Raw genomic sequence first — 24,233 nt, 5'->3', positions numbered from 1 at the left:
AGTGACTAATCAGGCTTTCCAACACCACACCAGTTGGTTCTGTTCAGTGGAGGAAAATGGTTAACTGAAACCACAGTTATTGTTATTGTAACGAGTTTATTTTGGCACGAAACAGGTTACTCCCAACCAACTACAAAAATAGCAATTTAGTATCAAGACCACTTATAATACAAGGACGTCAGGCTCCTTAGAATCAAAGTATGACAGAGTAAAGAAATCCTGGGTTACTAAAACACTACCCCTACATAACCTCTTGAGTTATGTCGTTATAAAGATATTTGTCCATGCGTCATGGAATCCTGCTGACATCAGAGTTATTTTAGGCTCTGTATTTTCAGTGACCAGAACCACATCAAAACAAGAGCCTACTTTGTTGAAGTTGTAACAAACTTCTTACTGCAAAGATACAAAGATTAAATCCCAAGCTGTTTTAAAATTCTGTTTGAATTTGGTTTATTTCTATAATACCAATTTACAACAATCTATAAATCAATTCAGTCCAACCTTACAGGAAGAGTCAAAGTCAATTTCATATGTTCCAGTTTTCCTACTATTTAAAAAAATGCTGTCATGTTCAGTTAATTATTCTAATTAGTAAAAAGTATTTCATCTAAGGGTAGATTTATGTATTACAAATTAACTGAATAAGATAATCAACATAATTTAAAGAGTTATAATGAAATGCACTTTATTGACCAAGTGGGAAACCTTTCTTGGACAATAACTCTGTGGACGCAGAACAATCTATATAAACAAACACAAGAGAAAACATGCAACAATCAAGCATTCACAAACATGTAATCCATCTAATCGTTAATAATATCATGATGGCACATTGAATGAATACAACCTTTGCAGAATTGTATCTGAAACTATTGGTCTTACAGCAACACATCCAACTGAATTAAAAAGTATGTTTAAGATTTTTCTTTTTCTTTGTTCTAAGCAAAATGATGTTTCTTAAGGCAAATCTTATGGCTTACTTTCAGACAGTGATGCAAACCCCAAAAATCTGATAACCCTTTTCTGTCCTGTTAAACCCTTTTTAATGCAAATACAATGCCTTTGCATATTCAGCATTTACTGTTAGACTCACAGAATTACCCCCCCCCCCCCCCACCCCACCCCCTCCAGAAACTGAGTGCTGGCACAGGTGTGTTGATTCAGCAACACAAAGGGAGCATCATTTGCGTGACTTTTATATGCCGCTTTTTATTCAGAAGAAAGCTGAGGAGTTTGAACTTGTAATGCAAAAATAGCAGTTATTTAAAAAAAAACTAGTCTATAGTTAAAAAAACCCCATTAAGTCTGCATCTGAAAAGATGCATAAACTGCAAAGTAAAGACATTATTTTCTGTTTTTGTCTGACAAAAAAAAATCAAGCTAAACCTAACCTGCTTTAATTCAGTTAGGCTTGTCAACATCATTTCTTTATGTTAAACACAATAATAATGAGAGAGAGTTTCTATTTAACTTTAAATTCTGAAATCTACACATTTCCACATAATTTGTCTCACTTGCCTTTTAATCTTTATGATTTGAAGGTGCCCTTTCCAAAGCTTCTCATAAGAGTTTCTGGGGTTTTGCCCCAGTCCTCCTGCAGGAACTGGTGTAACTTAGTCTGGTTTGCAGGCTGCCTCACTCACACAACACCTGTTCAGCTCTGCCCACGCTTTTTCTATGGAGCTGAAATTAGGGATTTATGATAGCTACCCCAAAGCATTTTTTTTAAACCACTTTGTCACCATTTTGGCTGTATACTAAGGGTCCGTGTCCATTTTGAAAGCCCATTTGTACCCAAGCTTTCTGATGTTGTCACAATCCTGAGTTGTTTGGTTATAGCTTTTGTTTTGTGTTCATGTTTTTCAGCATTTCCTTTGTTGGTTATTATGTTCTATAGGTCTGGCCATACTATGTTATTTTTGCCTTTTGGGGTTTGCCATATAGGTTAATTACCTTGTGCTCATTATTTTCAGGTGTTTTTAGTTTCCTTGTTTTTGTCTCTGTTTCTTCTCTGTTGCTTATGTTCTCATTTGCTGAAATTCGTATTAATTCATTGTTGATTTGACTGTTTGTTTAGCTTTAAGATAATTTTCTATTGGATTCTGTTAAAGTATGCTTACAGCGAATGTGAACAGGGCAAATGGAGTGAATGATTTACATGTTATCCATATGTAAAGGTGCATTCAGGAGCGAATGCGTTAGACGGAAACTGGGTACAGTGTAAAGCAAAATTTCACTTGAGTTCACCAGTCTGAACCCTTCTTTCAATTTGCATCACGTCAAGGGTCCTTCTCATCCATTTTTGACATGTTTCATAACTAGACAGTACAATTAGTCCATATTTCTATTGAGCAACGATGGATTTACTGATCGAAGACGCCTGTAGTTTGTGGCCCCGATGTGAGGCAGCAGCTCCTCATACTGGGTCCTGGAAAGACAAAAGTACTGCTGGAAGTGACCGTCATCCAGACGCAGCTACAGGTGGTGGCAAGAGCCGAACCGGGTGCGTCTCTGGGGTGCAGATGATGTTTTTTGGCTTGCCACATTACATACAGCACCCTGACTCGCTGGAGAAAATCTATGTCCACCACGGTGAGTTGAAAAGACAAGGGGAACTGGCAAAGGGATAGACGTTCTTCCTATTTGATAGTACAGTGAAGCAAGCTGGGGGAAAATTGGCTACGTTGTCAACACAAATTGTTTGCAAGAGAGGCGAAGTGTCAAGCCACCAATGGTAAGTGACCAAACGGCAGGCGATCAACACGAAAAATTCACCCTGTTTGTGTTTGTTGTTAAAATATTTATTTCCTGTGTTCCTCCCTATCTGCCTTTACTGTTCATTCTCCTTCAGTTCCCTCAGCCTTCATTGCTCTCAGCTGTTGTGCATATTCATCTGATTACCAACACCTGCTCTCTCTCCTGCTCCTGCTCTTGCTTTCTCTCCTCACACTCCCTGTACATAAGCTGCCAGGTTTTCCCCTCTCATTCACCGGTTCCTATATTATGCTACCTCCTGTATGACTTCTTAGCTCCTCGTTAATACTTTGTAGCCAGCTTTCCTGTGGTTCCTCGTAAGTTATGTCTTTCATTTAATTAAAGGAGCAATAAAAGAAATCAACCCAAAATCATTCTCGAAGTAACGTTCCCTTTAAACAACCGGTCCTCTCCATCAACAATGTCTTAGTCAAGTTTTTCTCCTTTCAAACCAAGAGGTACAGTGCGGGATTACAGTGTGGAACTACTTTGGTGCAGTGTGTAGCCTGTGTTTACTTCCTGGTTTCTGAGCCAATCCTATGAGAGTTCCCAGGGTTACCAAAAGAGAGCGTAGCATTGTGTATTTTATTTTGGTAAAAGAGCAGCAGCCAGCAAGCATGGAAGCCAGAAAGAGACACGAACCAGAAATAGAACAGAATACAACATCACATACCTATCATGTGTAAGTAAAAATGCAGCGGGGTTTCAGAACAATGGACCGTTTAGAAAGGGCAGTGTGTATGTGTTGTTCTGATATTAACCACTAGGTGCCATTATTACTTATTGCTCCTTTAAATCCTGTTCACCACTATGTCATCTCCAGCCTCCTATCTGCGCTCTGGTCCAGCTACAACCTCCTAAATCCCGACTGATGTCAGGCGATGTTGTTTTAGTATTTGTGCTTTTGTTCTTTCAACGTGATCCCATCTACTTTGTGAATCGAACCAGTCCATTTGGCAGCAACACCCCTCCACATAACATGGTGCAAACTCTCATGTGGTGGTGTGGACTAAAGTGCAGAACTGATATCGGCAGCTGCATTATGAAAGTGGAAAGTGGATCTTTAATGGGGGGGAAAAAAAATAAGTAAAACAAACTTACAACAGGTGTAGAGGTAAGCATCCAGAATAATGAACAAAGCATAGGGAACAGGAAATCAGATTGAAAACACAGGAAGTATACTGAAGGAACCAGCAAAGCAAAGCAATGACCAACAAGAGTTTACATAATGGGGAACACAGGTGAGTGCCATAGGGCTAAATTTGCAGAAACAGTGAATCAGATCTGCTTAATGACCACGTGGCTGAGAGAGAATAATCAAATAGATAAACAACAAGAAAATAAGGAAACAGAGGCATGAACTAAAGCTCCTAACACCCACAGATCATGACACATATACTTTATAGTTGGGATGGTGTTCTCAGACTTGCAATCCTCCCTTTTTTGCCCTTTAAATGTAACAATGGTTATTATGGTCAAACACTAGTTTTAATTTCACCAGCCCACAGGGCATGGATTCAAAAAATGCATTCCTTGTCACTGTGCACATTAAAAAACTGTCTTTTGGCAACACCACAAACACAATGTCACCATGAAATATTTCTTCTGGAGTCCCCTTTCACTCAAATATTGCGAATGAATCTACTAGAAGCTGCACAAGGCCATGACATCCTGGTCTGGGCTTTTCTAAATGACTAGAAGGCACAACAAAGTAGCGCACATAAACTTCTGAATTAGAAAAAGTAATTAAAAATTCTCTAAACGATTTACTTCCCCATTATTCTGGCATTTAGCATGTAGAAGTCGTTTTTTATTATCCTATCTGACAAAGTGGGAAGTATTTAGTCTGATTTAATGTCAGATGCTGAATAAAAAAACATTTTCCATCTTTGTTTACAGTCTATGTAAATATGTGGTTTCAACTGTGCTGCAATAAAGTGTATGATCCACACGCAGTTTAAGACCTACATTTGTTTCATCAAATAAAGTAGAAGTAAAATTCTTATGTTATTCGGTTATGATTTAGGTCTTATCGTGAAAGTTATAAATCAAATTCCTTTTTGGCTCGGTGGAATTTCACAAGCAACGGAGGGAGAGAGGGAATGGCCTCAGGTGTTCATGTGTCAGATAGTACCACCTCATGTATCTGAGCAACACTCCCGACAGGGGCGTAATACTAATTTGGGTGATTTACAGCTTGTTCCTCTGACTGCTTGTTACATTACATTTTCAACAGGCCTGGAGTAAACCTTCAAGACTGTATCGTGAGAAGAAAAGGGGTCGCTCTGGTTTGCACAATCCATCCTCTGGGACTGTGCAAATCCTGGTTTTTGCTTGTGTTTGCCAAATTCACTCATGGAGTTGATGTATTGTGTGTGTTTGGTATTGGACGGCGTGGCAAAAGGCTCAAGAAGTTGATGATCATGATGGGGGGGGGGGCTTGTGGGGACCTCATCTCCCAGGGGGCCTGGATGAGCCAGAAACCTGAGCTCCAGTCTGTGAAGACAGGGATGAGAACACGTGAGACTTTGGCACATGGTGGCTAGAGTTACCGCTCCTTGCTCTGAACTTTTGGCCCTGGTGGCAAAACCTCCCCACCCATTATGACTCCAGTATTGCTCCACCTGCCTCTGTTTTCTGCTACTAGTATAGCACCTTATATTTAATTTCATGGCGCTCATATCCTATACGTAAATGTTTCACTGTGGTTCGTGACTAATGGGCTCCAAATTGCTTATTTTTTCATGTTTGTATGTTTGCTGTCTGTCTCTCCAGACAAAAGACTGGCCGGGCCCCGGTGATCGGATCTCCTTCTATCCACAAGTCTGCAGGTAAACTCCTTCTCCAAGCAGCCAGGCAAACCTGACTTTCAGGTCTCCCACCCACACTCATTGGACGGCTGTCCTCTCACCTGTGCAAATATGAAAGCGGGAGAAAGATATAGCGAGCGAGGGAGGGAAGGTGGGGGAGAGTGAAATGGAAAGATATCCCAGTCTTTGGTTGCAGGGTGGGGCGCAGAAAAGAATACGGCACAGCTGAGCAAACCTCCACCGCCATAGGACTTCACCTGTGTGCTCTCCACTTTTCTTCTGTCTGTTTTCTCTCCTAATCCATTCTTTCTTTCCATAACTGGCCCGACAGCAATAGAGAGCAAAGGCGTTCTTTTATAGCCGCTGAATAGAGATTTCCTTTGAGGTTATGGAGTTGATACACTCCGTAATGCCACTTTTATGCCGTGGTCACAATGGACAGTGATTTACTTTCTGCCTCGGGGGACACATCCTCTCTTTAGAAGTGTTTCCGTGTAGGTGTAGGCATTAGCTGGATATAATAAAGGAAATCCTTTTATCTACCAGTATCCTCAGTGGAGTCTTAACTAAATTTCTAATGCAATCCCTTATTGGCTATCATTGTAAATAACCCGAATTAAGGACCCTCAAGTCCAGCTGGTGAGGAGCCCAGATGGCGGCCTGTTAAACTGCATACATTTAATCATGCTTTGCTAGACTTTTGAATTTATTCTAATCTTCTCGGGTTCCTTGGTTAATGTGATGTAGTCCGGCACCCGATTATCTGTAAGCAAAAGTTATTTTACAAACTAAGAGTTTAGTGCACAGAGCATCTCCAGTATTTGTTAAATTCAGTGTCTGTAAAACATCTACTTACACATCATGGAAAGTCAGAAGGATTAAAAGCTCTTAATGACTTATTTGGAACACACAAAGCAACGAGAATTGGGTGCACACGTTGAAATTTATTGGAGAATTTCCTTAATCCACAGAGGAACAGAATTATACATACAGTCTGAATATTATGCTCTCACCCTCAGTATACTTGTTTAAATGTACTTCAGCAAATTGCAGAGGACCTGGATGCTTTCTGCAGGCACCAACAAGCTTCTGGTATCATTTTGTTTAAGATACGGGACATTCCCTCTTGCACTCAGAAAGAGTAGAGTATATACAAATTGTCAAATATAAAATAAAGGTTCAGTAATTTTAAGAAAAACAGGTACTCATGGCCGATTCCTGAAGTTTGGCCCGTTTATTCATTCCAAAACCAGTTTTGTTGATTGTGTGGGGTCATTGTCCCTTTGAAGCCCTCCATCTTTGTTAGATTACTATGGCTGACAGAATGACGGCGAATACTAGAGACTTCAGAGTTGTCCAACAGAGTAGAACTTCCTTAAAGAGGGTAAAGCCAACAGAGGTCTTTGCAAAAGAAGCAGGCTGTTCACCAAGTGCTGAATGCAGGCATGTTTTTAGAAAGTTAAGTGGAAGAAAAAGTGTGATAGTAAAGGGTGCACAAGCAACAGGAATTTTCACAGTGTGCAAAGCCTCATGAAAGAAAGTAAATTTAAAGGTTTTGGGAGATCTGCAAGGTTTGAACTACAGGTGGAGTCAGAGCTTCAAGAGCCATCACACCCACAGAAGGATCCAGGACATAGGATGCAACTGGCACATAAGCTGGACGCAAAGTCAGCAGCGTCTGACCTGGACTAGAAAGAAAAAGGCCTCAACTGTGGCTCTTTGGTCAATCATCATCTTTACAGGTGAGACTAAAGCTTACATTTCCTTTGAATACTAATGTCAAAGGGAACAGTAGAGAGGGGCATAATCCAGGCTATTTGAGGTCCAGTGGGAAGTTTCCACAGTCAGTGATGATTTGAAGGGTGTAGTTATCTGCTGGTGTTGGTGCATTGTGTTTTATCAAGTCCAGAGTCATCATTTTGGAGCACTTCATAATTCCCTCTGCTGATCACATTTATGGAGAGGCTGATTTCATTTTTCAGCGGGACTTGGTCCCTATCCGTGCAGCGAAAAGTGCCAATACTGATTTTAATGAACACAATATCACTGTGTTTGAGAGGAAGTTAATGTTTTAATGCGCTGTAAGTCATAATCATGAAAATTAACAGACATAATCACTTGAAATATACCCCACTGTTTAATGTAAATCTATATAATATCACTTTTAATTTTTTTGCTGAAATAAAGGCAAATATTCGTATATGTTTTCAATCAGTAGTTACTTTGCTTAAAGGAACTATGACAGCAGTTTTGTTTCTTGTCAGGATTTTGATAACCAATGAAAAATTAATGAAGAAAAAAAGACTATAACCTGTAGTTGCAGCCAAAGAACCAACTACTTCATCTGAATACAAAAGATGGCAACACATAAGCAATATATTATGATTTAACAGCCACAGAAGAATATTTTATGCACTGAGGTCTTGTACATGATTTTACAAAAACTCTTGTCTTGGCTATATCTTATTTGCAGCAGAAAGGTAATGTTCACAGTTTACAGTACGTGTGTTGTTTTGCTTAAAGAAGGGATCTAAGTACTTCCTATTTCAATGATGTTTAATAAAGTGACAGCCCAAACCAACTAAACCTCAGGAAGCTCAAATCAAAATAAAAATCCAAATTGTGTGGACAGCTGGAGGAGAGAAAAACTATACGAGCACTGCAAATAGACTTTAAACACATTCCTGGAATGCGTGACTACTGAAATACAATGAATTCATCAGCGGCGATGCGCCTGGCTGACATGGCGAAGCAAAAACATGTATGCCTCACATGCCTGCTGCCTGCTCTGCGGTGGAAGAGATGTACAGATTCAAATCAGAACTCAAAACATGGAGGAGAGAACATAATAAAAGTGTAACAAGTGGAAACTGTGACCACCCAGCGAGCTGCAAACAACAAATAAAAGGTGCACTAAGATTTAACTGGAGATTATGGTTTGTGTATTCTGATTACATAAAATGAAAACATGTTTTGCGATTTGCTGACTAGCTGACTTAATGATTGTAGAGCAAATCCAGAGACAGTGTTAAGTTGCTTAAACAGTGTCAGGAGCTTATAATGATGGTGAGGAATAAGTGAAGCTTGTCACATGAAGGCAGGTAGACTCACACCTATTTGCTTTCTGCCTCTTCAGGTTTTCCCCTCTCTCCTGTGCAGGTTTGGGCCTGAAAGACGTGCCAGACCTGCTGCCAAAGCCTTGGCCTCCACCTCACCCTGCAGACATGGCTGTACACACACGCATACATATGCAAGCGCTCACACAGCCCTCTATACGTACAAGCCGAGATAAAAGTCAAACTCCGATCGGTGTTTCTCGCCTCGGAAAATCACTGAAGTCACTTGCACCTCCGCAGAAATATGTGTCATATTTTGACACTCTTATCGTCTCTGCACTCGAACTATCTCTGATGATGGAGCTGTCGCGCAGCCTCATACCACAAGTGCAGACTTAGTCACGATCTGAGCAACATTCACACGGTTCCTCTCGGGAGACAAACGTAAACATAGACATCTGATTTGTCAGTTGTCTGTCAGGCATGCCCTATTTTTAAAACGGTGAACACACCTACACACATTCTCCCATGCTTGGTCACACCCTCTGCAGGCCAGGCCACACAGCGGGTCTGCCCTCATAGCCAAGGACACTCTGCTCAATTGCAAGGGAGAAAAATTAGCCAGGTGAGATAAATCTCAACACCTGAACCATGCTGTCTCTTTTTGAGGTTGTTTTCACCGCTGCCCCCGCACTTAATGCTACAGCACCTACTGATAATTGCACGCTCTGAGCTAGTCTTGTAATTGCGCAGCACATACCTGTCCAGGGTGTAAGCCCATCTACTGAACACGGGGCCTCTCTCCTAGATTAGTGCAAAAATTTTGCATTTGCCTCTTTCTGAGTCAGATGGTCTTTCAACGCAACCGTTTTCTGCTGTGCACGTGTCCTATAGATGCAAAGGGTGAGCTCACGTCCAGATGTGTATTCTTTCTCAAATCAAAACACTAAATGTCAAAGAACCAGTTCTTGAATGCTTAAAATAACACTTAGCAAAAAAAAAAAAATCAGAGCATCAAAGGTTAGGCGATGATGGGTTCGAGCTGTCAGTTGCGAATCAGTAGAAATTCAAATCCTGTGGTCACCCACATGGTTTCTGAATGAGTCAGGCCGCGTCGCGTGCGTTTGGCTGACTATGACGACTATAGGAAGGGCATGGCACAGCTAGAAGCCATCCTAACATCACACAAAAGATACTCGTCGTGACTGTGTGATATAAGCTACTTTGGTCATTTTGAGGAAGTGGATGAAAAGGAGAAATATTTGACAATCTTTATATTAAAAAGTGGAGGACAGTGAGAGAAAGTGGAAAACAAAGAAAAGCTGAAAGAGAGATTAAGCCACCTAGTATTTACCTTACTGTTCCGGGGAGAAGCAAACTGGAATGAGGAGTGGCTACAGAAGGTTGTCACACCAGGTCTGTCAAAAAAACAACAACAAAAAAAAAAAAAAAACAGAACTCAAAGTAATGCTGACAAAATCAACCATATTACAACAATTTAACACTGCAGATTATGATGCAAGTGCATGGCTAAAATGTTAGTTTGTTTAATTTTCCCCATGTATCACACTGCAACAAGTGGTTATTGTTTGCTTTGCTAATTCTCTGCAAATGCTAACCCTTTAATTTAACCCTTGCATGAATTACATTGATATTGTTAATATTTACTCCTGCTTTGGTGCATTTTTGCATCTAAGTTCTTTCTGACCATAACACATTTGTAGGTTTTAAGTTTACATAAGCTACGGATTAAAGTAACCAGCATTGCATGGATATGAACAACATGTCCTAAGAGTGTGCTGACCCCACATTTGCCACCAAACATTCCCATTTCTAGAACAGAGAATTGAGCAGCAGTTCAATCCTTTAAGTTATGAGGTGGTTTTCCATGAATCTGGTGCAGACGGTCTGCAGTAATATTAAGCTACGGGGTGAAACTTTGCTCAAAGTGTCCTATTGCCTCCTGTTTTCATGTGCTTCTGGCGATCAATGTGATACAAAAGAAAATGGGATTTTACAAGCCAGCCTGCTTTCCTCCATTCGTCTGTGGTCCAGTTCTGATGCTCAGGTGTCCATTGTTGGTGCTTTCAGGTATGAGCATTGCTTCCAACCTTCATCAAAGAATCTTGGCAGCCCATGATCCTGTCAACAGTCCACTACTGCTTCTCCCTCTGCAGACCGGGGAGACCCCACAAGAGATTTTGGGCCTTGTCAAACTCACTCAGATTCTTATGTTTACCAATCTCCCACTTTCTAAAAAATCAACTTTGAGCACAACATACTACCTGAAATATGTCACATATTAAGAGACGAGCAAATAATCTTTTATTCACTTCTACAGTCTTGTCCTTTTTTTAACCATTTTGAGTAAAACTCAATAACGCTTGAGGTTCAGGTCATAAATTGATGATCAGACGTTCTTCTTCAAGATATACTGTTAGTAGACACCCTGGTTCCATCATTAACAAGTCGCCCAGGTACTGAAGCAGCAAAGTAGTCCCAAACCAACACACAACTAACTCCATGTTTCATAGTTGGTACAGTCCTTTCTGAAAAAGGTGGGTTAGTTTCAAACCAGATCTAACAGGATTCATAGTTATTAGTCCACAAAATATTCTCTGGAAACCTAGTCCATACATTTGTTACTTCAGGGCAGTATCATTATCATTATTATTATTAAGATTTTATTTCTGGACTATTGTTGGACTAATATTAAAAGGAGAGATTATATTTCTCCAATTTTAGCTTCCCTTCATTGGCTTCCTGTTAAATCAAGAATAGAATTTAAAATTCTCCTTCTAACGTATAAAGCCCTTTATAATCAAGCTCCATCATATATCAGAGCTCTGATTACCCTGTATGTTCCTAACAGAGCACTTCGCTCTCAGACTGCAGGTCTGCTGGTGGTTCCTAGAGTCTCTAAAAGTAGAATGGGAGGCAGATCATTTAGCTATCAGGCTCCTCTCCTGTGGAACCAACTCCCAGTTTTGGTCCGTGAGGCAGACACCCTATCTACTTTAAGGACTAGGCTTAAATTGTTAATTTTAGATACAGTTTATGGTAAGAGTGGCTTAGGTTATCCTACGACTCACTAAGAGTCTTTCTCTCCTAGACAAAGCTGTTGGCTGAGATTTTACTGCAGCTGACTTTATGTGCTCTCTTTCATACTCTTGACCTGAAAACTGGCCTATCAGAGCAGATCTGCTTAGCTGTGTTTCTCTCCTGGACACAGCCATATATGGAGCCTGTGTGCCATTACCCTCTCTAACATAGAAAGTATTCCTGGATCAGTGATTATGTACTCTCTTTTTGTGGGTGTGCTCTGTCTTCTCAAACCGTCAGTCGGTCGAGGCAGATGGCCGTTCACGCTGAGCCTGGTTCTGCTGGAGGTTTCTTTTTGTTAAAGGGGAGTTTTCCTCTCCACTGTTGCTGCATGCATGCTTGGTATGAGGGATTCCTGCAAAGTTAATAACATATTTTCGCTACTCGCTCTTTTAGGATGAGTGAATCCTGCAAGTCGATGATGCAATGTGCTGGGTTTCCTTAGCAGACATAAACATTGTTGTGGTAATTTTCCGGCATTACCACAAACTATCAGAAAGCAAGATGGTGACAATTGACGCAGCTACTGTAAGAGACACTAGAGCGTCCTACAATACCTGGCCGAAAAAGGACGGCTCAGCGTGGTAGAAAATGTAAAAAAGGGAAAAAGAATCAAGGTAATAAAAATTTAAAAAAAAATGCAATGATACTTTTTCATTTCAGTGAGCATAAATTAAACACAAAAAAAGGCTACTTCCCAGTAAGTGTATCATTGATGAGACATGAATTTTATCTGATCAGGAATAATCTTCTGGATTCTACCAGCTGAGGAAGAAAACTGTCCTCCCCTTTTCTCACTATGTTTATCAATCAATCTATCTATCTGTAGCTCCTGCTTCAGTGAACATCAACGTTCATGTTGTATTTTGAGCACTACTCATGTTTTATCCATCTTTTCGCACCTCCGCTGGGCATTAAAGGTATAGTTGGTAATCCTGTTAAGAAACACTTTTTGTTACACTGGGTAAAATTGTCCTTCCATCCTGAAAGTAGTCAATACATTGTTCACAAAAAGGAGGTTAAAAAATATTTCACCATGGGAGCTTCAGGCCTGTAAAAACTATAACCAATCTCTGCCATTCAATCCGAAGGAAGGGGATTTGTCAAAGTTGTATTCCTGCTCTCACCCATAAATATTATATACTCACCGCCCTCTTTCTCCCAAGTTCCGAGGCAATCGCCTTATCTCTTGGTTCCCCCACATGTCAGTCTCTGATGTAAAGCCAGTGTTTGCTCGTTCCTTCTGCACACTTCTAGCATTAATCTGGTTAGTTTAGCGACTAGATTTGCGGTTAGCTTAGCGGTTAGCTGTTCATTGTAGCTCCGCTGGTCTCACTGTAGACTTTGAACATGGCTGAGAGTCACAAGAAGCGAGCGCGTTCATGTTAATGAGAAGAAGAGGAAGGCCTCAGTAGAAAGAAATAAGACCAGAGTGGATTTGGGAGATTTTTTTCTCCCCCCTGAAGAGCAGAAGAGCAAGCTAAGACGGTCTTGCGCAGTTATTCAAAAAGGGACTTGGGGAAATCTCCGGAAAAATCACCAACCCTAGTTTTGATAACTTGCTCAGCTGTATTGCTTCTCCTAGTTCATGATAAATAGCGCTTTGTTTACTAACAGGGCAAAAGTGTAAAACACAGAAATAAAACACAATAAGCCAACTATGCGTGGTAGTATAAGTGGAAAACCTTTGTATGCAACCAGTCAGTTACTGGCGTAGAAATTTGTGAAGTCATTGTACGTGACTAGTTACAAACTGGAAAACAAGTAGGATTTTCTGATTGTTGTTCAAAGCGAACAAGGGTTCTAGTATTAGCAATACCAGCCAAAAACAACACAATCCCCTCTGTACTATAAATTTATACAGAAGAGGAACATTGCTTTAGTGAAATTTAAACCATTTTAGGGACACACAAAGAGTTTCCCAAGTAAAAAAGGTTTTCCATTTGCAAAAAAAAGTAAAAAAAAAAAAGACAGGTTTTAATGCACACAGTAACCATATTGGTTATTGAACTCGCATGGAGGTCTTCAACTTTTCATGCTGGAATTGTAACATAAGTAGGTCTTCAATTTATTTGTTTCTTCTTCAACTTGAAACTTGAAAATTATGACTTCTCCATACCAATCAAATGTCCCGTGCAAGTAACTTTCAAGCAGTGTATCGGATCCTTGCAAAGAACTTTAGAGAAATGTTTAGAAAGCGATGTATGGGCCACAGATTCATTTTACTGCACACGTGTCGATTAGGTCAGAGAAGGAGACACTTTTTCAGTGTTACCTCTGGGTATTTGAGGTGACAGAATGACGATGGACAGTGAAAATAGAACAGACTTGCAAACTAGGTTTAAATAGACCACTGACAGGTTATGACAAATTCTTAAAAAATGACATCTATATATAAGCAGGATTTTAGTTCTACATGCCCACTAAATCTTCCATCAACCTACTAATAGCCACGGGGCTTGCGGTTCTTTCAAGGTGACAGTATCAGGGACTTAAACCTTGTAAATCTTAAGGAAACCTCCTTCCTTCCCCTCTAATTCCTCATTACCTCATGGCAGGCTGTCTCAGGCGACGGCTAGAAGGCCTGCGGCGCTGCGCCGGTGGGGAAGAGGGGTTTTACTCAGCGTGTGTGTTAACCGCGGTTAGAACAGGACCACAGGGAGAGCCTTGGAGTCGCCCACGGCTTCAGGCAAGGTGTGTGACTGCTGACCACGAGCGTGTTTCACCATACGCAGCTTTCATCCTCGATTATATGTGTGTGTGTGTATGTGTGGTTTCATGCTGCAGGTAAGAGGGGGCAGCAGATACCTAAAATAGAAGGAATTCAAACCTGAGGGGTTTAAAACCTCTAATCTGTTTTCTCCGCTTCTCTGAGTCAGTAGGGTGACAGCTCAGTATTTTCGGGACAAGTGTTGTATCTCATCTTGCTCTGTCAGTCCCTGCCTAAATGTTTACAGACTCATCCTTTTAGCCTGAATCGGTGTAACCTAACACCCAGCCCCTTTACAGTCATCTGTTTAACTACCTGGCAGTCCAAAGGCTTAACCTGTGTCTTTAAACAAACCCTATAAAAATCACTGCTGGTTCCCAACACTGTTCAAACAAGACTTTTCTTTCCCTGAGATTGGAGCCTGCAGGGGAATCCTTGGATCCCTCTCTGTTTGATAGCGCCCACTAGTGGTAACAAAGCAGCACTGCCACATTTAATGTGAGTATTAAAGAGTCTGTGCTCAGTTTAAGAATAAAAGCAGTGAGGGACGGGGATCGGACCAATAGTATTAATTTATACTTTCACGTTCAAAATGATTTAATAAGAAAAACTGGGAATTAATTATTTAATTTGTTATTGATCTCCCTTTGCTTTCTCCATTTTCCCTCTCCTCCTCTCTTTGAGAGTGCAGGTTCTTGTCGATCATTCAGCAGTTTGTGTGACCCACTCAACTGTATTGTTTCTCCTGCAATAGTGTTTACATATAATTGAGTAATTACCTGTAAAAGATAGCACTCCCGCGGTGCTACCCAGCTGTAATTTTCTCATCTGAATCCCCCGCAGATCAGGTATTTTTTTCTTTGAAACGAAATAAATAAATAAAACAATAGTGAAGCAGAGATCGCTCCCTCGGTGTGAATGAGCCACTGTTATCCATAACCGCCTTCATGCCGTCTCTAAATGGGCCTCGCCGGCAGTGAAATCACAGGAAACAAGGGAGAGTCTAAAAGAAATCATTTGCCAACTCCGACTAGATGACGATCGCTCGTTCAAAATTGCACAAAATCGCAGGATGATAATTTGCCGTTCCTTTGTGGGTTTCAGAATCCCACAGTGAATGGAAAGTTGTAACAGGCACTTTGTGCGTACACTAGTGGCCTCACCCACAATGGCATTTGAAAGACAAACAGCAGTGCGTGCTGCTGGCCCGCGCGTCACAGAGGCAAAAGTGCTCATTCTTTTTGACACACGGCGGCCAAAGTTCAGCATAATGCCCGTGTCATTACAGTGCAAAGGAAGCTTTGTAAGACGGACCTGTCCCTTTCCTCTTTTCCTTAAAGTCTTTATATCTGCTCATCCTCTTTCTTTCTTTTCATCTGCCCTCCTTGTGTAACACTGCTTATATAAGCACCACTCTGTATTGTGCAATCAGTGTAGGCACTTTTTTTTTATCTAGCATGTCAACTTTTTATACAATTACTTGAGATTTATAATTAATTTGTAATAAGATAAATTATAGAAAAACATCAGAAAACAGTTATGGTACCAAGATGTTTTCCTTTATTTGTCATTTAATAAGCATTGCATCATCCCAACCAAATAAATTTTGCTTTTAGTGCAAAGCATACATAATAAAGGGTTCAAAACATGCATTACATATGTGAGCCAAGTTAAAAAATATATAAAAAGTATAATCAACTACGTGCATTCCATGGTTTCAGTCTTCTGCTGAGGCTGTGAATGAGATTTTTCGCAAGCAGAGGATATTTTTTGTCCTAAATCCCGATAGGATCAGATTCGAGAGGGATTTTCTTTATTTAGTCTTTCATTGATAGGAATGATTAAAAGCTCTACAAATGTTTTACAGTAAAAGTTGTTGTTACAGGACAGATTTGAAAACTGATTAAACTGTTCTTCAAGAAAATACAATGCCTTCCAAAAGTACCCATACTCCCTGAACTTTTCCACATTTTCACATCATCACATTATTAAAATCTTATGTGGTAGAGCCACACAAAGGGGCTAATTGTAAGATAATTGTAAAGTAGAAGAATGACTAACCATTTTTTGCCAATTTTTTTTTTTTTTTTTTTTTTTTTTTTTTTTTTTTTACAAATAATAAGTGTGGTGTTTGTTTGTTTTAACCCCTCAAACTATATAGCTGGAGAACCATGTTGTGCTCAAATTACAGCTTCCAGTCTTTTGGGGTTTGTTTGTTTTCCAAAGACTCAACTTTTTGAACTGCCTTTATTAAAAGGTCAGTCATACTGGATGAAGAGCTGTGAACTCTTCTTTACCTGACTTTGACTTGGCCATATTTAATGCTGTTTATATTTGTGTTTTTTTTTTTTTTTGTACAGCACTTTGGTCTCTGTGTGTATAAAGTGCTTTATAAATAAAGTTGTATTGGACTGAATTTAAATCTGCTTTTATCTAAACCAGTCCATTGCAGCTCTGGCTGTAGATGTCACGCCGTTGTCCAGCTGGAAGGTGAACCTCCACCCCAGTTTCAGATATTTTGCAGCCTCTGATAAGTTTTCCTTCAGCATTACCCTGAGTTTACCCAAAATCCATTCCCCATCAATTCTGATCAGCTTCTTATTCCCTGCTCAAAATACCATCCTCATTGCATGATGCTGCCACCACCATGTTTCACCTTGGGCATGACGTGCTTAGTTAGAGCTCTGTTTGTTCTCTAATGTTCTCTAACAAGCCTCTGAGACCTTCCCAGAACAGCTGGATTTACATCGATCTTAAATTACACACAGGTGGACGCAATTTACTGAACGAGATTTCTGACAAACTGTCAATGCTGGATTTTATTTAGGAGAACCGGAGCAACAGGAGCTGAATACTATACCAGCCAAACTTATTAATAATTAATTATTGACTCCTTTGTGTTGGTCTATTACTTAATTACGTAATCCTCATGAAATACTTTCATGTGTGTGATTGTAGCACAACAAAATGTGAAAAAAACATTTGTCCCTTCCACCTCTGACCTTGTAGGTCACTGCTGTTAAAATCTTAGCAACCTCACGGTCTCTAAACCTACGTGTGAGCAGCTTTCTATTCCTCTTTATGCATTTTTTATTTTTTTTATTTTGGTGAGAAATTTAACAGCTCGAAACTTTATCTCAGTACAGAAACAAGTAGTACATGCTGGAATATTCGGTTACGGATGCATTTCCATTCGATTGTCCTAAAGGAGGGCGAGTAGAAGTAAGCGATATGAGTTTAGAGGATCATATTTGTGTTACTAACACACACCATAATCCCACAGGACTTCCTTCCCATTCCCATTAAAAGCCACACCCAGGATGACAGGTAACACGAGAGCGCCTTTCACAGGGTCAGATTGGAAGAGGTGGGAAAAACAGGTGAGGTTACCCTCTGATTATATTCTGCCAAATATCTCTGGTTTCTCTGATTCATGGGCCTCTTATTTCAAGACTTCTTTCTCTTTCACTTTAAGGCACACTTTAAGTCTTCCAAAAGTGAAAGATTAATTTTGAATGCAGGAAGTGCCTCCAGCACGCCACATAAGGCGCTGTTTTTTTTTTTTTTCTCTTCCATATCGGTATATGCCTGAGGTTTTGCAGCCTCAGAGGAACAGCAATATGCTCCGATGTTATGTGCGAGATAGGGATCTTTTGTGACGGTGTTATAAATTGTAGCATAATGTGAGTGAGTGTGCGGAGAGCCGCGCTGAAGCTGGGGGCTGGCGTGGCGAGGAGGGGTGGGTGGATCAAGCAGTGTCACTGGAATCCACAGTGTTGTGAGAGCTCCATACCTTTCAGCTTCATTAAACCAATTTCACGCCGAGGTGAGCTAAGAGAGGAAGCTCTGAATCTCAGCGCCGGCAACAATGGTGCATTGAAGGGATGAGGTGAAAGTAAATTAGGTACCACTTCACAGACGGCAAATTAAAATCAGAAAGTTGGATAGGAAAAGTTGAGGGTAGATGATTATGTCTTTATTGTGGTCTCTCTCCTCAATCTAGAAAGCCCTCCTTTCCTTTTAGCAACCACCTTTGCCCCCACCCCACATACCCCGCAACCCTCTAAGAAAAAATAATGATCTATTTCTTGTCTGGTAATTGGTTTCTAAGATGCTCCCACTCAAAGGCTGGATCTTAAATACCAAGCTGCTCATGACCCTCCTTTCAGCCACTTAATTTGCTTTAGCTTATCAGTAAGATTTCATATCCTGGAAAATCATATAAATTAAACATTATGTCAGGCTTATTTCAGTGCGATCATTGACCTCCGCTGAATATTGACCCACTTTATCGGGTTTGGTGCTAGGTATTTATCAGATGTGAAGGCTTTAATACAGACTATGAGCTACTCATAATCGGTTATATGTTTTCATGAAGATTTTATTTTTTTTATAAATTTTCCAACTGAATTTTAACAGTATTTGAGTGTTTGTGAATAATAAAAATAGGAATCAAAAATATTTGGAATAGTGATTTGGAGCATAAAAAAAAACATAAACCATTATATTTTCACACAAATGCTGCAACAACAAAATGTAAAGACGGGGAAATTATCTGTTACCTTTCCAGACTGTCCTCCCTATTTTACTTGACCCGTCTGTTGAGGTCTAGGCACTGCAAAGCCTTTACTTGCACTTCAAAACTTTTGGGTTAAAAACATCCAAGGCAAATTTTGTTTTAAGGGTTACATCGAAGCAAAGTTGGCAGCACTGTTGCCTTGCCGCAAGAAAAGTTCTGGGATCTTTCCGATTGGATTTTGCATGTTCTCCCTGTGCATTTGTGGGTTCTCTGTGGGTAACACGCCTTTCCACGAACTGTCCAAACATGACTCAGGTTAATGTGTGTGCATGGGTGTTTGTCTTGTGTGTTGCAAGGATAAGCAGCTATACAAACAGAATTAATTAATTTATAATAAAACAAATATATATATAAAAAAAGACATCGGCACCTTCTATCTAAACAACCTGAGATTGTGGTTGAAAGGGGAGAAGAGAGAAAACATCCACAGAAAGATGTTTGTTGTTGTCTGCATGCGTTTGAAAGATGTTTGGGTTGATCAAATGGGTAAACTAAGCCTGACTTTCTTGTTTTTATTCAGGCTCCATTATAACAGGACCTCTGTGATGGACAGGTGACCTCTCCAGGCTGCACCCTGCTTCTCACCCAATAACCACTGGTGATAGGCACCAGCCCCTCCAAGGCCCTGTAAGGATGAGCAGGTATGGATGGATGGATGGATAACAGGACTCATGGGCCAAAAACAACAATATTTTCAAAAATATTTTCAGGGATGAATAAACACAAGAACTATCAAGTTGAATCTATGTTCGGGTTGTTAGAATATTCTGTATTTCTACATTAATATTTAGAATATATTTCTGTTAGCAATCCTTTAAAGGTCTTTTTTTGAGTCAAGACACTTTCATCTGCTGTGAAGCTTTGCTCAGCTGCTCTACAGTTATGCCGTAAAGCATTTACGGCATTTACAAAAAAAAAAAGATAATAGACAAACATTTAATAGTTTAATTGGATACTTTGTTAGAATATTTTACACATCCGTAACATGGTTTGAAATCTTTGGAAGCTATTAACAGCAGTAACTGTAATACATTAAATGGCATTCCTCTTGAATAGGTCTAAATCGTTTTAGATTTCAGTATTGGATTGAATTGCTCTTTCTTGGAGTGTCTTCTAAGTGGTTAGCTTGACTCGCCCATGAGAAATTCCCCTTGATCCTCAAAAACTGAAGTTACTCTTCTCGTGTTCTGCTGCAGATGACATTGTGACCGCTCATAAGGAATTTACGTACATTTAAATTCTCTGCAGAAATCTATACAATCTCTTCAGCAGGGGTCTTCAGCTTCAGGCCTCAAGGTCCTGTGTCCTGGAACATTTAGACGTGTCCCTAGTCCATCACACCTGGATCAGATGGCTGAATTATCTCCTCAATATGCAGCCAAGTTCTCCAGAGTCCTGCTAATGACCTGAGTATTTGACTCAGGTGTGTTGAAGCAGAGACACATAAAAGTTGCAGAACACATGACCTCAAGGATGGAGTAGAAGATCCCTGAGCTACACTAACCCATGTCAGTAAATCATAAATCAATCATTCAATCAATCAAATAATAATTTTCTTCATAACCTGATGGAAAACTTTCTGAAGGATGAATTCTTTATCTTTCCAATGAAATATCTTGTCCTAAATATAAAGCAGCAAAGAAATGTTTGTGCATTTAGAATATTAAGATTTATTTGACATCAAGCTATAATAATTACATTTCAAGTAATTATGAAAAAGAAACAACTACCAACTAGTCATTAATGTAATCAAACATAAATGTTATTAATCACAAAAAGATGTTCTTCTTATTGACCTACTGATCTGATTAGGTGGAAGAAGGAAAAAAAAAAACAAATATAAAATGCTCAGCCAACGACTCTAGAACTTACTTTAACGGCTAAGAGGGAACATTTTATGAATATGAAACTAAACATTTTAACTATTACTTGAAATGATTAAAGATCTACCATTTAATGCCATCTCAGGAAAGACAGTAGTTCAGGTTTTTGAGTCACATTTTATCCCTCAGCTTCTTACATCAGAACGGCAACAATAGAACCGAAAACAAGTGTGTACTCTGATCTAGAAATGAGACTGTTAACTCTCTCATTAAACAAACTGGATCATTTAAGATGTGTGGCTCATGTCTAGTTTTAGCTGAGGGGAAATCTTGGCCAAGGAACTTTTTTGGTTTTCCATCCAAAAGGTCATTCATATTGGTTCAGTTCATTGGACTGTCTGGTGCTTCCTCACTTTATATTTGGAGCTGGGGGACACTGGGAAAAAGGAGAACAAAGATATTTGCAGAAACTGTAGCTGTGTGTCCATCAATGACTTTTATGCACATTCTGAACTGTCACATTAGAAAATGGTGATGGCAAGAGCAAAATACAAAATAACTTTCTCAATTTCGCAAAAAGAAAGTTTTTACACAAGTTTTTACTAAATCTTGCAAAAAAAAGGTTTTGGAGGTGATGTTTTGATTTTGCAAAAAAAAAAAAAAAAAAAGTTAATGTGCAAAACAGCAGATGGAAACACATTTGCTGAATAAGCTCTGACTTAGCAAACCTTTACCTCACTTGACTGATCAGCTGTTCTTGCATATCTTTCTCTACATCTCCAGACAGCATTTACCAATGTCAATACAAGTTGCCATGACAGACCAATTCAAAGTTGCCCGATAGCAACACATTCCTGAAAACCTCTTCTTTTTTAAAACGTGCTTTCCTTGCTGGTTTGCAACCTCTCCTTTCTGTTTATTAGAGCCCTGTGTAACGTCAACTTCTGATGACATTATGTGTTGCCTTGCTCAAGGGGAAGGAGCAGTCATGGGGTGCATATCAACCAATCAGACTTTGGTGAACGTTCATGTTCTGACACCTTAGCCTAAGAAAAATATATATTTTTAATCACATTCATCAGAGAAGAGGGAGACAGAAAATGTAAATAAAATGTCTCTAAAGAAAAAATACCATCTTGTGGTATTAAACATGCAACCATTCTATTAGATAAAGAGACAGTTCCTATTCTGTTTTACCACATAAACCAATATTTAAAGTTGTGACTGACTCTGGATTGCTTTAAAGCTTATCTGGATTTCTATATTGGCAAAGTGACATCATAGAGTGGTTGGACATATTAACAGGAATTCAGCAAGGATTTCTTATACAGTAAAAAGTTTATTTTTTTAAATGGGCATACCTTTGGCTAAAGATCAAAGGTTATTATGACTAAAACCAACAAATTAATTGAAAATAATCAAAAGATAGTTGGAAAGGAAGTGGTTTTAAAATATGTGAAACATAAGTTCCGTGGGTTCATGTGCTCTATATCGCTCTATTGCTTTGCGTTCACACTGAGTCTGGTTCTGCTAAAGTTTTCTTCAGCAGAACCATGCTCAGAGGAAAACTTTTCCTCTCCACTGTTGCTTCATGCATGCTCAGTATGAGGGATTGCAGAAAAGCCATCAACAATGCAGACGGCTGTCCCTGTGGCTCTACGCTCTTTCAGGAGGAGTGAATGCTGCTTACCAAGATTTGATGCAATCTGCTGGGATTCCTTTGATAGATAGATTTGACCAATTTGTCTGTATGATTTGATTTAATTTGACTTTGTAAAGTGCCTTGAGATGACATGTATCATGAATTGGTGCTAAATAAATAAAATACCTGTGTGATTACATTAAGAAACTTTTTCCATTGATGCCCTTTGTGTGAGATATATGTTAAGTAAATGATATATTATTTGTCTATGTAACAGTATGTCATAGTGGAAATCTTTGTATCAAATTTTTTTTTTTTGTAATATTTGTTAAATTCTCCAGGTGAACATCAAAGATTTGGATCATTTATGTTGGGTGCTAAAGCAGACTCCCTGCATCGCAGGTGGGGTCACTCTGGGAGCCACACAGGCTCAGCACAATGCAACGGCAGCAGTGTGCCTTTTACTGGGCCTCGCGCTGCTGCCTTTACGAGAGCCAGACAGACGGATCCCCTTCACGCCGTAAAGCCATCAACAACGGGAACAAAGAGGGCAGGTGCTGAGGACTGCATTGAGTGCTCACCTGCACCCAGCAGGGGAATATAGTGCGTCCAGCCATGCCAAGAGGCCCTCCACATTCACATCCCCACTCACCATGCACTAATGGGCTAAGATGGCAAGCCAAAGAGAAATTATTTCTCTTTCTAGACTGAAGCAAATCATCAGCCGATGGCATCAAATGTGACAGTACATGCATGCATTGTTTAGTTAGAACAAACTTGGCTTCTGCGATATCTAAAACAGGGTATAATAGGATGCTGCTGAACTGTGTAATTATCAACATTTGATAGGCAACAGAAGTAATTTTGATGGTGGCCATTGCTTGGACCAGCTACACAGATTTTTATTTCCTTTTAAATGAAATATTTCACATAGATTCCCTTGCAAAAGAGCCAAATTCCCTGCATTTTTTTTTTTTTTTTTGCATTGGGTCACATTACAATCCTAAAGGGTGTATTTGTTGGGATCTTAGGTCATAGGACAACACAGAAGAGCACATAATTGTAAAGTAGAAAATTGTACAGTTTATTCCACTTTAAAAAAGTAATGATCTAAAAAGATTACATTTTATTTCTTATATTCTATTCTTTGTGACTTTAATTCTTACATTAGGGTTAATATTTAGTCTTTAATTCAGTAAATCCTTGGGTGTCGTTTGTTTATTTCTTTGTTAATTGGTAATTTTCCCTCAGCTCCTCAATTCAGGTCCTCACCCAGCTGCTCTGCAGTCTGTTGATGATACTCACCTGGTTTCCATGTCACCTACCATCTCCTCACCAGTTACAAGTCAGCTTGTTTCCCTCACCCATGGTAGCTTCCGTCTGTGATCCATTTCCTGCCACGCCTGCTTACCTGTCCTCTCATTATCTCACCTGTGTGTCATTAGTCTCCAGTTCCCCTTGTGTCCCTCAGTCTACCTTTAGGTCCGGTTCCACTCTGTCACAAACCTTGGCAACATTAGGATTGATTAGAAGCTACCATTGAAAAAAAAAAAAAAGCTTTAAGGCTTCAGATTTGCACTTCACCCCAAGCTATAGGAACAGTGGAAACGTGTGCAGGTCAGATGAGACAAAAAATGAATTTATTTGACCAACAGGTAAAATGCTATGTGGAGCAGAAATCACTGTTAAATATGGTGGTGGCAACATCACAGTGTGGGGATGTGTTTCTTCAGCAGGGAAAGGGAAGCTGAGGG

The 24,233-nt window shown here is 39.7% G+C and overlaps 1 long non-coding RNA gene across 1 annotated transcript; it reads left to right on the top strand.

Annotated features, from left to right (window-relative positions):
* Positions 1–17,576: 17,576 nt before the first annotated feature.
* Positions 17,577–23,432, top strand: LOC118557324. The gene is made up of 3 exons (XR_004927800.1): positions 17,577–17,815; positions 19,535–19,655; positions 22,821–23,432. It is a non-coding gene; the product is annotated as an uncharacterized LOC118557324 (long non-coding RNA).
* Positions 23,433–24,233: the final 801 nt, after the last annotated feature.

This window comes from Fundulus heteroclitus, chromosome 23 (assembly GCF_011125445.2).
Source record: "Fundulus heteroclitus isolate FHET01 chromosome 23, MU-UCD_Fhet_4.1, whole genome shotgun sequence".
NCBI classification, from domain to species: Eukaryota; Metazoa; Chordata; class Actinopteri; order Cyprinodontiformes; family Fundulidae; genus Fundulus; species Fundulus heteroclitus.
The sequence above is the reverse complement of the archived record's forward strand: the minus strand, read 5'-3'. Positions and strand labels throughout refer to the sequence as shown.